Raw genomic sequence first — 16,961 nt, 5'->3', positions numbered from 1 at the left:
AATGGCAAATACTTGGCACAAGAGCCATCTATCCCAGCTTCTGTGTCTACAGCAGATATTACTAATTAAACACTCTTTCTCATTGGCCAAAAACATAGTTTTAGAGTTTTCAAAACAGTAGTTCGGGCAGCTGCTCCTAAGTAATCAGAACTAGCATTGAGATGAAAGCATTGTGACATTAATAGTATAAGACAAAGATCAGCAAATTTTTCCATAAAGAGCCAGAGTAAATATTTTTTTACTTTTGTGCCATATGGTGTCTGTTGTGGATACTCACCTTTGCCTTCCTAGTACGAAAGCAGCCATAGACAGTATGTCCACAAATGGGAGCGGCTATATTCCAATAAAACTGCATTTACAATCGTAGGCAGAGGCTAAATTTGGCCCACAGTCCTGTTTGCAACTCCAGGTCTAGATCCTTTCCCAAATCCAGGAGACAAATGCTGCTGAAATAATTTCAGGAGAGGCTGCAAAGGAGGTATTTTGGCAGGCTGGCAAGGTGAGGGATGTAAAAATGGGCCTCGGACCTGAGGACTTCCTCTACTTAATTCTACCTGAAATCCTGCTAAGTCCTCTTTTCTACCAATTCTCAGAGATTGCAGAGGTCAGTGTGCCTCATTTCTCTTGGACCTCAGCTGATTCATTGAGTCTGTTCCAGTGTTTGCATCAATGTTAAAACACACCAGCTGATGTCTCCTACCCGGGCCATTTACTGTTACTGTTGGATTACAACACTGGGCTTTGAGTTTGAGATCCCTTCTCACTTGAATTCATAATCCAAAATATCACTGGAGACTCCCAATACCTCAGCAATGAAAGGAACCCTCAAGTATTGCTTCCCCTGTAACCATGCAGTGAATGGAGTTACAGATAAGTATTATCAAAACCTTCAACTTTCTCTTGGAGAATTCTCACAATGAGTCCCATGTTATATTTTTTTCAACAGGGAGAAATATGGATGGTTGAATGTAGGACACTGGGCAAGTGGTTTTACCTTTCTGAGCCACAGTGTCTTCATCCTTAAAATAGATAATACTTTCCCGACTTATTTCATAGAATTGTGTGCGACTCAAAGGATACCTTTTTTATTTAGGATTATATGTGTCACAAAAGCCACGTCATCCATTAAAACCCTTTTTAGTCTGCCACTCACCTCCACCCATATCACTGTAAATACAACTTATGACAAACATTGAGGCTATTACCGGTGGAAGATGTCTACTAATGCAATCTTCACTCCCAAATCAGAAATATTTGTTCTGATCAGTGTCCTATCCTCTTCGTTCATTACATGACAGAGAGCATATAAAGGTCTCCAGATAGATCCTGGCTTTCATTGCCTTTTGGTGCTAAGACCCTTCCAAGTATCCAGTATCAGCAAATTAGACAACTATAAAGTTACTTAAATCCTACGTATCTATGCCAAGGAAGGTGATGATAAAAAGTTCTACAGACAGAAAGGACTGAAGCAGTGACTATTGCTTGGAAGTGTTGGGAGAAATTATTTACCATGATAGCTTTGACTTGGGTATAAGAACCCTTCAAATTCCAACTGAAGTCCCCTTCAAGAAAAATGAGTAACTAATAATTTTATGATAAAATCCAAGCTGCTGCCCTCCTTCCAAGGTCCCTAAATTGCATGGGAATAGTATATTTGATTTCCTGGGGAAATTCAGATTCAGCAACATTCCCAAAGAACTTGGAAACAATTCATTTCAGAACAATCTAATTCTTCATATGTGCATTTATCAAATGATTTTAATATCACCCTTTTGGTGTCAAAAGGAATCTGTGGACATAGCTTTTGCCAAGGTCATTTAGTTCCTCAGTTCCCTTGTCTTACAAATATTCTTTAGTCTTTCTAAAGTAGGATTTACAAATATCTGCTTTCTTCTTCATGAGGATATAAAAAGGAATAAATGGAACAATACCTGTGAAAGCACTTGAGAGCTGAAGGACTAATATAGCCAAGTCCAGCAAACCTTCTAAATGATCTCCCACAAGTTAAATAGGAAGGATGATCTCCTTGTAAGCAGCATCTGTCACAAAATGATTCCTGCAGTAGAAAACCAAATAATGTGCCCTTTATTACCTTTGCTTTTCCTCCCAATTTAGAGTCAGCTGCATCTTATTCAACAGTCTCTACCATTCAACAATTTTCCCACTGTTTACTTATAAGCTAACAAGATGACTAACTTTACTGTGAAAAAGAGACATAACTCATTCTTACAAAGTACATTATGTTTGCTCTTCACATAGCATGATGGTTATAATTTGTACATTCAAAAACTTGCAGTATGTTTGGCTATTTTCCCAACTGGGGAAAAATAAAGCTATTTCTGTTCAGCGGCTTAGGTCCAAATGTTGGGATAGCCTTACATTGCACAACACTCCCAATGATAAATCCAAGACCCTACATTTTTGTTCATAGGGACTATGAGTCTTTTGTGCTGTCAGAGTAGAAAATTAGCCACACAAGTTACTTTAGATGGGCCAAGTGAAGTGTCAAGGCACAGATGGCATTCCTCCTGCTGAGGCCTCAGCAGTAGCCACCACTCAAATTGTGATGGACAGCCTGCTAGTTAGGCCAATACCCTGCAACTTCCTGGTTCTGGCCTTGGAAGGTGCTCATTTCAGCAGAGACTGGGCATTCCATCAGACCTTCTCCTACAACAAAGACTCTGCAAGCACAGAGCCCATTGGTCTCCTCCCCTGGGTCCTTTCTCTCGTCATTGTCTGGGTTTCCTCAATCCCAGATTGGGGACTTCTGACTAGTTGTCCATCCTCTTAATTTCTATTGTGTATCGATTAACTTAATGGGCTGCTCTGAAACAGCCTGGATCCTGCACATCAGAGGATTTGTCTTTTACAAGTGTTTCTCTGAATTGGGCTGCCAAATTTGGAAGATAAAAATTAAGTTTCTCTTTTATAATAATCCAATCATTCTTAAAGTAATGAATGTCTTTAGCTGAACTGGGAAAGATGGTGTGGAGAGCAAAAGGGCACTGGCATATTCTAATATATTATCTCCTTCCATCAGTCAGTGCTCCCTGGAGTCTTTCCTAACAGGTGGCAGGCCCAAACAAGGGGTCTTGACATGATAAACACAGATTTGTTCAGATTTTCATCTCTTATGCCCAAGGACTTGTCCATAGATTAAGTGGCTGCTTCCTGTTCATCAAGGGACCAAGAGAGAGCCAGGACACTCACTGGCATTGAGCCATTTCCTCTATTATACAATGTGTCACATTAAGCAATATATTTCTGTGAAATACTATTTCAAGAGCTCTTCTGAAATATGTCAAAGTGCTTCTTGGAAGTCATAACAAAACAGGGACTATACATGTATTTCTTCTTGAATTATTGAGAAAGCATAATTTGCAAGTAGGCCCCAAACAAAAAGCTATAGATATAAAAACTGCCCTATCCCTGCCAAAGAATGCATAAAAAGGTCTGGTGAACTCTCCAGAATAATAACAATGCCTTCTCTTGACTAAAAATGTATTCCGTACTAGCGCTTCACATATGATAACTCATTTAATTCACCAATAACTCTAAAGTAAATATCTCTTCCTTTTTATTTGTAAAGGAAATTGAGATTCAGAAAGATTAAATAATTTGCCCAACTTCATACAGCCAGTAAATATGGGAGTCAGAATCCAAACTCTAGTTTATTTGACTCAGATACATACATCAGCATCACTACAAAGCTGGATGACAACACAGATGCCCACCCACCTCCAGTGACTGTCACCAACTGAATCCCGGGCTGCAGGTCACTGTGCAGAGTAAGCCCCCACTCAGGCAGGTTCTAGACTACCTCAGTTCAACATTATGAGCACTCCTTGTGGCAGATGTTTGATCCTGGAACATTTACTTAATTTCTCTGTGCCTCCATTTATTCATCTTTAAAATAGAGAGGAAAAGAACTGTAAGAGTCTCTTCCCTATAAGGTCATCCTGAGAACTAAATGGGTTAGCATATGCAAGTCACTTACATACTTCACATACTTGAAATAGTATCTTGACATGATAAACACAGTTATTATTGATCTAATGCACTGTTGACCAAATCCTCGAGAACACAATGTGTCACATAAAGCAGTATATTTGTGTGTGATACCAGATCATATTTGAGAATGACTGTGCTACATTGTTCTATGACTTTAGAAGAATCCATGGGGGTAAATATCTAATCACATGCGAAAATTTCAGGACATTCTCACCATTTTACACGGCAAAGTTGATGTAAGAAAATCGTATGTACTAGCCATGAGACATCTGAAGAATATATTTTTAGCTGTGCTATAATATAGAGTAACATCTTATGGAATATTTTAAGAAAAAGTAATAATTTTATCATCATAGTAAAAATAGTGACTGAGAGTGATGAGAAGCAGAAAACCAGAACATGGGGATGAGAGTTGGAATAAGCCTGTAATGAGTTTTTTTTAAGACTTTGTTTTTTAGAGCAGTTTTAGGTTCAAAGCAAAATTAAGAGGAATATACAGAGATTTCCCATATACACCTGCCTGCATATTTGCATAGCCTCCCCCATTATCAATATACCCAACCAGAATGGTTTACTTGTTACAACTCATGAACCAATATTGACACATCATAATCACCCAAATCCATAGTTTACCTTAGGGTTCACTCTTGCTGTTTACATTCTATGGGTTTAAACAAATTTATGATGACACAGATCCATCCTTACAGTATCATATAGAATCCTCTAAAAATCCTCTGTGCTCTACATATTATCCCTCCCCAGCCCCCAATCCCTGGCAAGCAGTGATTTTTTTTTTTTTTTTTACCATCTCCACAGTTTTGCCTTTTCCAGCATGTCATATAGTTGGAATAATACATTGTACAGCCTTTTTAGATTGGCTTCTTTTACTTTACTTTTACTTCTTTACCTCTTTTACTTAGTAATATGTATTTAAGATTCCTCTATGTCTTTCCAGGGCATGATAGTTCCTTTTTTTTGGGGGGGGGGCACCTGATAGTATTCCATTGTCTAGATGTAACAGTTTGTTAATCCATTCACCTAGTGAAGGGCACCTTGGTTGCTTCCAAGTATTGGCAATCATGAATAAAGTTTCTATAAACATCCATGTTCAGGTTTTTGTATGGGCATACATTTTCAACTCCTTTGGATAAATACCAAGGAATAGGATTACTAGATTGTATGGTCAGAGTATGTTTCAGTTTTTTAAGAAACCACCAAACTCTTCCAAAGTGCCTATACAACCTTCCATTCTCACCAGCAATCAGTGAGAATATCTGTTGCTCCACATTTTCACCAGCATTTAGTAATGTCAGTGTTCCAGATTTTGGCCATTTTTATGGGTATGCAGTAGTATCTTGTTTTAGTTTGCATTACCTTGATGACAAATAATGTGAAGCATCTTTTCATATGCTTACTGCCTTCTGCATATCTTCTTTGGTGAGGTGTCTGTTAAGGTCTTTGGCCCATTTGAAGGATTGTTTTATGGAGTTATTAAGAGTCATATGTTATTATGGAGTTTGAAGAGTTCTTTGTATATTTTGGATAATAATTCTTTATTAAATGCATCTTTTGCAAATATTTTCTCCCAGAGTGTAGCTTGTCTTGTCCATCTCTTGACATTATCTTTCACAGAGCAGAAGTTTTCAATTTTAATGAAGTCTAGCTTATTTATCAATTCATTCTTTCATGGATCAAGCTTTGGTGTTGTATCTAAAAGTCATTTCCAAACCCCAGGTCATCTAGGTTTTCTCCTATCTTCTAGGCATTTTATACTTTTGCATTTTAAGTTTAGTTCTGTGATCCATTTTGAGTTAGTTTCTGTGAAGGACACAAGGTCTGAGTCTAGATTCATTTTTGTATGTGTGGATGTTATAGCATTATTTGTTGAAAAGACTATTTTTGCTCCATTGTATTTCCTTTGTTCCTTTGTCAAAGATCAGTCAGCTATATTTATGTGTGTCTATTTCTGGGTTCTCTATTCTATTTCATTTATCTATTTACCTTGAACAACTATTTTTTTCACCCAACTATGAGATATAAAGTCACTTTAAAAATATAATGATTCAAATCTGTTAAATTTTAAGTTTCATGCATGTTTACGGCTAACCAGTGATTTTTTTTCAAATTATTAGAATGCAGTCTGCTGGTTACATGGGAAAATATTCGTATAGATCAAGACAGCTAAGAGTAGCCTCTTGCACAAAGCAACCTATCCCAGTTGTGCTTAATAAATATATTTTGTTCAAAAAGCTCTACCCCTTTTATCAAACTATTTCCCCATGCTGGTATCCAGAAGCATGTGTGTCTTGAATTTTAAAACAAAAATGGTCCAGATAATCTTCTTTGCTCATTATCAATATACAGAAATCCCCCCCCCCCCATTCATATGTTGGAGTCTTGGCACTCAGTGTGATGGTATTAGGAGGTGGGGCCTTTGGGAGGTAATTAGGCTTTAGTTGAGATCATGCACATAGAACCCCCATGATGAGATTAATGACTTTACAGGAAGAGGAAAAGACCTTGGAGTATCCACTCTCCACCATGTGAGGACATGGTTCTCTTCATAACTATATTTCCAGCAGCAAGCACAAAACCTGGTACATAGTTGGCATTCAATAAATATAAACATGGGGGGGGGCGGTGGGGGTCAAAATAACTTCTTTTTGTTGGCTCTATAACCACCCATTCAGCTGTAGTCACAGAAGCCAACCAGAAATTTCTAATAAGCAGTCTATGAGGTTAAAAACCTTGCTGTCTTCTTGAAGGCCTAGGCTACTTATTTTCTCTCCCCAAAGCCTGATGGTAGATGTTCCTTTAGGGACCTATACATAACAATGGTTAATCTTACAGAATATTAACCAAAGTAACTTTTTTCTTTCCTTGGCAATACATAATTGCAATTACTAATTTATTATATTACTACCTAATTCAAAATGTTCCATACAAAATCAGCAGGTCTATTTGACTTTAAAGTCATTTTGCAGAAAACCTGGTGTAATCTTCAGGAAAGAGCACAGGATTTGGGGATGTATGATCCAGGTCTACTTAATGGCTCTGCCTCTTAATGGTTCTGTGATCACACATAAATTATAACTTTCCTGAGTTAAAATTTTTTCACTAGCAAAATGTGCACATTAATACCTAACTCATATGGTTAAATGATATAATGTATGCACAAAGTATTTTGTACAATCTATGGAATTATAAAAATATGTCATCGAAGTTACTATAAAACTAATTTGGAAAACCACTGTTCTTTATTTTTATTAAAACTAACATGACCCTTGACAATGTGTATAGTAAATTTTTTCTCACTAGTATGGTTTACACTAAATCATAGGTTCTCTTAAATCCAGACTCTAAAGAGGACCAAATGGAGTCACAGTGAGACACAAGAACTGTGAATTCATCAATTTCACACTCTCTGGGTCTAATTTGGACAAACCCTGAGGACGATCAATAAGATGCTTGCCTGAGGAAAGAATGCAGCATCAGGTCCACAGAAAAAAGAAAATGTCATTGACTGTGTAGAAGAATTACACCCCAGAAAACACAAGGAAGCCTTTATGGGAGTGAACACACTTGTTAAAATTAGAGAATCCTTCACTGCTAAATTTAGAATGACAAAACCATGAAAACCCATTACTATTTACCTGAGAAAGAGCCACCTCTAGTTTATATGGTTCACATACACATGTATATATGTATTAGTGCTACACACTGCAAACCAATGAGAGGAATGGGTGTGAGCCAGGATGCTTTAGGGAAACACTATCTTTAGTTCACAAAAGGAAAAGAACCCACAAAAAAAGAAATTTTCGCATTCATAGCCAAATTTCTGCATCAATTTCTAATCATAATAATTTAGATTTTCATGCAATCTGCACTTATTATTGCCAGATCCCTTATAGTTATTGCTACAAGTGGACAGAATCTGTATAACTTATACTCTTTCTAACAGCTCTCATCCACTTTTCTGAACACAATAGCTAAGAAAGGCAGTCAAATGTTCCTGGAGAAGCTGTTACTGATTCCTTAATGTTGTCTTGAGACATGCATATGCCCCCAGTCTCCCATTATATATAAATATATTTATGTAAAATATATATGTAATATTTACTTTATAGTGCTATTTTCCATAATTAAATATTCCTCTTAGTTTACCCAAGAGAGACATTTAATGATTTGTCCCTTGGGAAGGCATATTTTTTGCTGAAAGCTCACATTTAGCCACTATTGTCAGTTCTAAGCTCATGACCTACTGCAGAGAAAAGCCTCAGTACATGTAAGCTATTATTATTATTATTGTTTGCACTCTTTCTAAGTGTCAAGTAGACATCTGCATTTGAGAAAAGTATAATGCTTCCCCAAGCATCTCATAAAGGTCACTCTATTTTATTTTTTAAGATTTTATTTATTTATTCATGAGGGACACAGAGAGAGAGAGAGAGGCAGAGACACAGGCAGAGGGAGAAGCAGGCTCTACACAGGGAGCCCGACATGGGGCTGTCCAAAGGTCACCCTATTAACACTGGACTATCTCCCGGGTACTACAGACCTGAAACACCCTTTACACTGCCTACTCCCCTCTCCTATAGAATCAAAAGGACCAATTTTATGCTGATAAAATTTCCTTTGTGTGATGCATGAATTCCCAGACTCCCAAAAGGGAAAATAAAAAGCCTTTCCCCAAAAGTCAAGAATGAAACCTGTGGGCAGCCCACCCACAGCAGTTTAGCGCCGCCTTCAGCCCAGGGCCTGATCCTGGGGACCGAGATTGAGTCCCATGTCGGGCTTCCTGCATGGAGCCTGCTTCTCCCTCTGCCTGTCTCTGCCTCTCTCTCTCTCTCTCTCTCTTTCTCTCTGTACTGTCTCTCATGAATAAATAAATAAAATCTTTAAAAAAAAATGAAACTTGTGAGAATACCACTTTATGTGGTCACAGAGCAAGCTTGAGCTGTGGAAAAATGGATTCAAATTCTAGCATCATTTACTAAAAAAAAAAAAAAATGGCAAACTATGTATCTCTATAACCTTAGGTTCATCTTCTGTAAAATAAGGATATTAATATATTTATGATGACTGCTATGAAAATTAAATATTATATATTTGATAAATATATATCTTATCATGTCTTATCTGAAATATGGTTAAGTATCCATCAAACGGTACCCATCAATTCCTGGCCTTCTTTCTCTTATCTGTTTCTTGGAATTATGAAATTAAAGATGATGAAGACCTTCTTACAGGCCATAAAACAGTTTTATTCACTGTGCACTAGAAGGCAACCCAAGAGTCAGTGACTTAAAGTGTCCCCTACAGCTGTGGTTATGTCAAGGTTTGAGTGATGATGAGATGTGCTACCAAGTTACCAACTGGGGCAGCCCCAGTGGCGCAGTGGTTTAGCGCCGCCTGCAGCCCAGGGTGTGATCCTGGAGACCCAGGATCGAGTCCCACATTGGGCTCTCTGCATGGAGCTTGCTTCTCCCTCTGCCTGTGTGTGTCTGTGCCTTTCTCTCTGTGTCTCTATGAATAAATAAAAACCTTTAAAAAAAAAAAAGTTACCAACTGATATTTTAGCTGACATTCAGGGGCTCATGTATCCTGGTTGTCTTACTCTTCCAGTAGCCACTTGTTCCATGAAAACTGTCATGACCCAGTGTAAGTAATCTCTGCATCTCCTCTATGGATCTCGACTCCAGAGCCTGTTGTAGATTTTTAAAGATAGCTTCTATGCCCTCTGAGGATCGATTAGTGATTTGGAAACAGCCAAAAATCATTTTGAGTTAGAACAATAAGGCAGATGATCAAACTAAAATGACAAAATCAAGAATGTTTTTGGCAATAGCCAGAGGATTGCCTCCAGCATGATTACTTAAAAAACACACACCCACACAACTAAGCACATTCATTCATGCGTGTGTTTATAAAACAAACCAGTCTCTGTACCTTTTCAAAAGTCATTGTCCCATTGTGAAAATAAGCATATGTCATTACCAGTACATTAGGATGATATTAAAGTATTTTTTTTTAAGATTTTAGAAATAAAATTTGAACACAATGGGTATGATTGGTCAATGACAGAAGTGAACCAGAAATGCCTGTGAGAGAAACAGATATGACTTAGAAGTACACTCAGGGAAGCAGACTGGATTGTGATACTATTTGGTAAGCAGAAACCTAATTAATTACATGCAAAGAGGAGCGTCAGCATAATGCATGGAAAAGAAAAGGCAGAGCCAGAAGCTGACTGTTTCATTCAGCACTGTTCAGGCAGAGGGGTGCAAGTTTTCCCATCATTGGAGAGGTGATTTCTGCTGTGGGCAGAGATGATTTATTATGTTTCCCCTTGGCCATGATAAAATATCTCTCAAGACTAACCACCTTCATTTGCTCTGATTACAGGCTAGGCAAGTGACCTTCTGATAACACCGGAAGGTGACAGCCTGAGGGCTGACCCTGGGCCATGGTAAACTCTCCAAGATAATGCAGTGTTTTAAAACCCCTCACAAAACCCCAGTCAGTCTTCTAGCAAAAGCTACCCTTTCCGCTTACAAAATATGGCCATGACTGGAGATCTGAAATATAGAAAATTATTCAGAAAATTGAAATCACCTTAATCTCACAACCCAGGGACAATTACTGTTAACATGCTGGTGGTTTCATCTGAAATTTTTTTTTTTTACAAAATTGTTTTATATAACCAAGATCGAATTGTATATTGAGTTTTTCATTTGGCTTTTTGTTAAGCATTACAATCTAGATATTTTCTGAATTACCTAAAGTATACATAAATATAACCATTGAAATTGTATAATATCCTGTCAAGTGATTATTTTTTCAGTGTACTTAACTAATCCTTTATTACTAATGTTTGGGTGGCCTCTAATTTTTTTCATCTTTTGTGAAGAATGCTATAATAGGCCTACTAATACAGAAGGCTTCTTCTCTATTTGAGATTATTTCTTTGGTTCAAGTCTTCCCTATTGATTTTTAAGCTTACTGAGCTCCTTGTTTCTAAATCTAACTGCCCACTGGACTCTTCACACTTGAAAATCAACATGCCCCAAGCAAAACAGTGCTGAGGGTGAGGTCACTGCTGGCCTCAGCTGAGGCACTCCAACGTGTTGTCTGTTTCAGAAGAAACCTGCCCTTAAGAGTGAGCCAGGGGACACTTGCATGGCTAAGTGGTTGAGCGTCTGCCTTCGGCTCAGGGCATGGTCCCAGAGTCCCTAGATCGAGTCCCACATTGGGCTGCCTCAAGGAGCTTGCTTCTCCCTCTGCTTCTGTGTCTCTCATGAATAAATAAACAAAATTAAAAAAAAAAAAAAAAGAGTGAGCCAGGGAATTGCTGGTAGAGGTAAGTGACACTGATGGGAGTGGGGATGTGGGGAAGGGAGGTTAGGGCCAGCCCTTACCACTAGACTTTAAAATCTGGGCCTATAGACCTTGTAAGCTTTGACACATGTCTGAGCATTGTGACACTTCACTCTATTTCAAAAACTCATTTATTGGCTCCTTCATTATCATATCAATGTTCACAATAGTCCTGGCTCTGAAGTAGCTCCTAATATAAACCTCATTTTACTGGGACTCAGAATAGTTAAGTGCCTAGTCCAAAGTCATGCATGCAGTAAGTAGCAAAATTGTATTCCATCCAGATCTGTTGACTCAGAGTTTGTAATATTTCACTTCACCATGATGTTTCCTCTCCAGTAGTTACATTGGGGTGGAAGGGAAAATAAACCAGGCTGCTAGAGCTTTTATTATTCCTTTTGAATGTGTTTGAGAGGCAGTGGTGGCAAGCATCAATCTGTAATTCTAAACAAACACAGTTTAAAATCCCACGTGGACTATCTTGCACACTGATCCACCTGAGACCCCCAGTTTGAGCGATGATAGAAGCAGCTGGAGATCTGCAGTAGTTATGGGAGATTATATATGTTCTGGGAGCTCAGGAGGTCTAAGCACTCCACTATCTATAATTGAAAATGTACTGAAGCAAATGGAAGCTTGTGATCCCATGTGTATTTTATCAGATGCTTTGGACATTAAAGGAATTCCTAGAAAATTATAAATTGAAACACTTGTCACGTAGTGGTAACAGGAAAAAAAAAAAAAACAGAGTTTGGAAAGAAAAGAATAAATTGCCCATAAAATAATTCATAATAGATTTGCAGCTAGAACTGGTTATGAGAGAGTAATGTGGTATAAAAGATAAGAAATGGAATTCCAAAGATGCATGAGAACCATTGCTAATTCTTTATATAAGAGCAAGAATAATTGTACACAGTTAATTGTTCTGCATAGAAAGCAAGAGAAAGACAAATATAAGTAATAAGAGCATTACTTGAGGCAATGTGAAGGAGAAATAGAGGAAATATATTTTTTCTTTATTTCTAAATCTGTAAGAAGGAAATTACACTCAAAGTAAAATCAACAAATTGCCCTCACAATAAAACGTACTACGAAAACAAAAGCGTGCCCTCATTTTCTCATTTTGTGGTAAGAGGGACTCCTCAAAGAATCAAAAATCAGTTTTAGTTAAATGTACAGATGCATTATTTGATAAAGTGCTGTAAAGAAACTTCCAGACTAGATGATGTTAAGGGCTGCCTTTCCCCCCAAATTCCCAAGAAAATGACCAACAAAACGTACAAATAGGATCCACACATGAAAAATTGGGAATAGGTGCCTGGAAGAAGCATACTAACTGGACCAGATTAATGGAACCCATTGAAAATGAGAGATGTGTTCCTGAGAAAGAATAGCTTACCTGGAAAGCAAATGAGAGAAGCTCCCAGCTTGGAGATTAAGAGTCTGAAGACAAGGGGAGGCTGAGAAATTGATGGGAAATGGACTACCTGAGCCATTTTGTGGACTGGCAGCAATGTGCACAATAATACTGAAGACCACTACAGAGATATATACAGGTAGAAACATATGAAACCAATAGAGAAGTGGGTTTGTGTGTAGTGTTGATGTGTGTGTGTGTGTGTGTACTGTCTGTGTATGTGTACATGCATGTGTGTGTGTGCATTGTGTGCATATATGCATGTGTGCATGCATGTGTGAAGAATTCTATGGGGATCTAGTTTGTAACAAAAATAAATAATAGGAAGTCTAATCTTTGGCTTGAGCTGATAATCTATTTTCTTCCCTCTTCACCCTTCCTTCCTCTCTGCATTTGTTTTGTCTATAAAATCTTTAGACAAGAACACACAGCATCCCTGATAGGCCCTTCTGAATTTCATTTCCAGTAGCGGGCAAGTATAGACTAGGACAGTGAAACTATGAAAAACTGCTGCCGTTCAAAGAAAAGGGAAAATTGGCAGGTATTTTTCTTTTTTTATGCTGCCTTTATCAGGTTTTGATGTCAGAGTTATTCTTTAAAATGGATTAAAGTACAACTTTTTTCATGAACAGGAACAGTTTAGCATAGAAATAACTCATTTAAAAGGTTGGCTAAACCTCAGGTGTAAAAAAAATCTAGACCCTGAGCTATTTTAGGAGAGAATTCTTGGACAATATATCATAATTTTCCTTCTTCTTATTGGGTTTTTTAATCTTTTATATTTCTTGAATCAAATCTGTATGGGGCTTCCCTCAAAAGTTCAGTAGAATAACAGGCCCATTATAAAACATTTGCTCTGCTACTGACACTGGGTTTTGAAGGCCCCACCCCACATCACATCACACATTAACTAACTGTTCAGCAGGGGGAGTGTAAAATAATTGGCAGAAAAGATATTGAAAAGTTTTAAAATTTTTTATTTTTATTTTAATGTAGATAATATATTCACATAATTCAAAATTCAAAAGATTTGTAAATGTGTACATGAAAAGTCCCCATACTTTTTTGTCCCAAGCTATGTGGTTTCATTGTGATATAGCTGATTTACTATGTATCTTTAAACAACCTGTAAAAAGTTTCTTTTGGTGTTAATAATTGGAGTTTCTATCTCATTTCCTGTACTTTGGTATTTTTTCTGTATTTGTGATTCCATGCTTACAGCTTTTGGAATGCCATATACTGTGAATCCAAGTGCTATGCCCAGAGCACCTAATCCATAACAGGGTCCTGGCTTAGGCTTTTCCCAACAACCCTGCAGTACATTTACACACCTCCATAGCAACTCTACCACCACTATACGGTCCCTGTGCCTTGGGCAGAAAATGAGCCAGAAGAGTTTCTTACTGGATGAATCATTTACTCAGACTTTAATTCCCAATGGCCAGTTCTTAAAGAAGGGTACCTTAAACCTGCTGTTCTCAGCTCAAAGTTTTATTACCTTTACTTCCCCTTTTCCATGGAAGAATGTTGGAAGGTTGAAGAACTGGGCATTTGGGATTGTGTGAGGCAACACAGATTTGTAGGATTTATAGGGTTTACATTCTTTCCAGAGTAAGTGCTAGTTAAGCATACAGAATCTCTCTTGCAGAGCATTCAAAAATACATGCATCTTATGGTTCAATTATTCAAAGATAATATGAGTGTGGTTTTATATGTATATATGCTGCCACTTTTAAGATTCTAGGATATAATTCCAGACCTTTTTCAATGTGTTTACACATATACTACATATTTAGAGGTATGGATATATATAATAACATACAGATCCCTTTTCTAGGACATTGAGTATTACCTGTTGAAAGGGAACCAGAGGTGTTCATCCATCTTGGGAGAAGGTAGAATCAGTGGAGTCTGTCTAAAACTGGAAAAAAGCATCACTGAAGTTTACTGGAAGGTCAGTCACCTCATGTGTTTTTGCAGCTCAGCTGCACAAATGCTGCTGCACTGAAGAGTAACAGGCTTATTTGTGTTAACAGTCACAATGCATCCTAAATACAGCTGAGATCTGGAGGCAGAGTTGTAACTTCTGTATTTCAATGTTTGAAGATAACTTGACAGAGGTCACTGGTCACCTGCTCCCTCTGCCAGTACGTGAACTGGACACACTAGTTGACACACTAGAACTGTATTTCAATGTTTGAAGATAACTTGACAGAGGTCACTGGTCACCTGCTCCCTCTGCCAGTACATGAACTGGACACACTAGTTGACACACTAGAACTGGACACACTAGACCTGGTGCAATGTCTACTGCCTCTGAATCTGAAGAATCAGAGATCTCAAGAAGGTGTAGCTCTTCCTCCTTTATTCATAAAGCAAGTCTCCTAATAAAGTCTTCATTATTACGTGGTATTTTGTGGCTTTTAAGCATCTTGTAAATATTAAATGCTAAGATTTTTGCAGTAGTAGCAGAAAAGGAATGGAAGGTCCAGAGCCCTGCACTCAGCCATGCTTCCGAGGACAGTGGCAATACTGGTACAAACTTGAATTCCCTGACACAAAATTCAAATAAAATTTTTAATTCAATCAAGTTCGTGGAAGTTCAAATAGTTTTATATTTACTCAGAACTATTACTATTCTTATCTAATAACTACAGATGAAAGTTGGCATTTATGTAAAGACAAAATAATTTGTTTGGATAAAGAAGTTTGAGTGTCCTGAAAATTGTCATGATTTTTTTCCTTCCATTGTAACTTTAAATGAGAAACAAATTATACCAATAATATTAAAGGGATGAAAAACAGTAGAAGCTAAAATGGAACAATCTCCAGAGAGACAGCCTGCTCCTTGAGAAAATCAGAAGAAAAATTTTAGATGACAAATACCACCAAAGACTTTTAGAACTGACTGCAGCATTTTTAGGAGACTTCAGCAAACATCACTAAAATGTAGTAAAAAAAAGATACTGAAAAAAATTACAATTCCCAAATCAGAAACAAGGATTTAATCTCTTTGTAATTGCAAATAGGAATTACTTACATTAAAAAAATAATAAATAATAAATAATAAATAAATAAATGAATGAATGAATAAATAAATAAATAAATAAAAAGGAATTACTTACATTTAAAACGATCCTAGGAGAGGTGATTGTAATGGTGAAAAAAATATGTATGTCCTACTTAACACCATGTCTGGAACAGAGTAAATACGTGGTAAGTGATAACTGCCATTATTTTGAAATTTTTATTACAGTAAACGGCAAAGAAAAGCAGAACTAAAGTTGAGGACAAACTACTACAGAAATTCAGCAAATGATAAGTTCTATGCTTAGTGGTTTTAGGATGATGGTGATGTCACTCTAAAATAGAGAAGACCTAAAAATATAAGACAGAAGGAAAAAAAGCAAGATGAGATCCCTTCTAAGTTGGAATTTACTATTAAGTGACTTTGACCATCTCTACTGTGGCAACTTTCATGGTAAGAGTTCTTTCTATTCTAGAGACACACACACTCTCAGTTGTCGCTACAATCTAGAGGACCCAGTGCATCCCACCATCAGAATCAAGAAGTAGACAATGCTCATATTAAGCATTTACTATGTGAATTCTAGATATCCAGAAACTCAGAATTGAATTAGACACAGGCCCTTGTCTCAAGTATAATATGGAAAGTAAGAATAATGATCATTTTTATACTACTTGGCACTGTCCAAAATACCATGGTTCTCTTAACAGTTTCTCCACCAACAAGGGCTTCATCTAGCACTTTCCTGAAAGGCTCCTCTCATTCTAGAGAGTTGCCTGAAAAATATTTCCAGACATTGCCCCTGAGACACATTCAATCTGCCCTGCCTCTGCCCTGTTTCCAAATCTTTCTTTGCTTCAGACATTGCTTTCTCTCCTCACTCCAAATTCTATCTTATACTTTGGTTTCTTTTCCTACCTGAACTCATCCTTTCCTAGGATTTAGAACCTGGTTTCTCTTCACATCACACCTCATGGTTGCCTCCTATTCTCACTCATTCCCTGATTGGAATGGATATTGGAACTCCAAATGGGCCTGGGCTCTGGGTGTTCTCTCATTGTTGTTGGAAAGTCAGAGAATATTTTCAATGAACTCAACATAATGAAGTGAGGTTTAGAAAAATGCAGG

At 37.4% G+C, this 16,961-nt stretch overlaps 1 protein-coding gene across 14 annotated transcripts in view; it reads right to left on the bottom strand.

Moving 5' to 3' along the window:
• The window catches only part of PLPPR1 (phospholipid phosphatase related 1), a 554,792-nt gene that overhangs the window by 315,904 nt on the left and 221,927 nt on the right, over window positions 1-16,961 (bottom strand). For all 14 annotated transcript variants that reach the window (XM_049116313.1, XM_049116319.1, XM_049116317.1 and 11 more), the window contains 2 exons: window positions 3,739-3,906; window positions 1,932-2,056 (listed from right to left, as the gene is read on the bottom strand). The gene's annotated coding sequence lies outside the window, so the exon portion shown is untranslated. The remainder of the gene's footprint in view (window positions 1-1,931; window positions 2,057-3,738; window positions 3,907-16,961) is intronic.

This window comes from Canis lupus, chromosome 11 (genome assembly GCF_003254725.2).
Source record: "Canis lupus dingo isolate Sandy chromosome 11, ASM325472v2, whole genome shotgun sequence".
NCBI lineage: Eukaryota > Metazoa > Chordata > Mammalia > Carnivora > Canidae > Canis > Canis lupus.
Note: the sequence above shows the minus strand (reverse complement) of the source record. Positions and strands in the feature narration are given on the sequence as shown.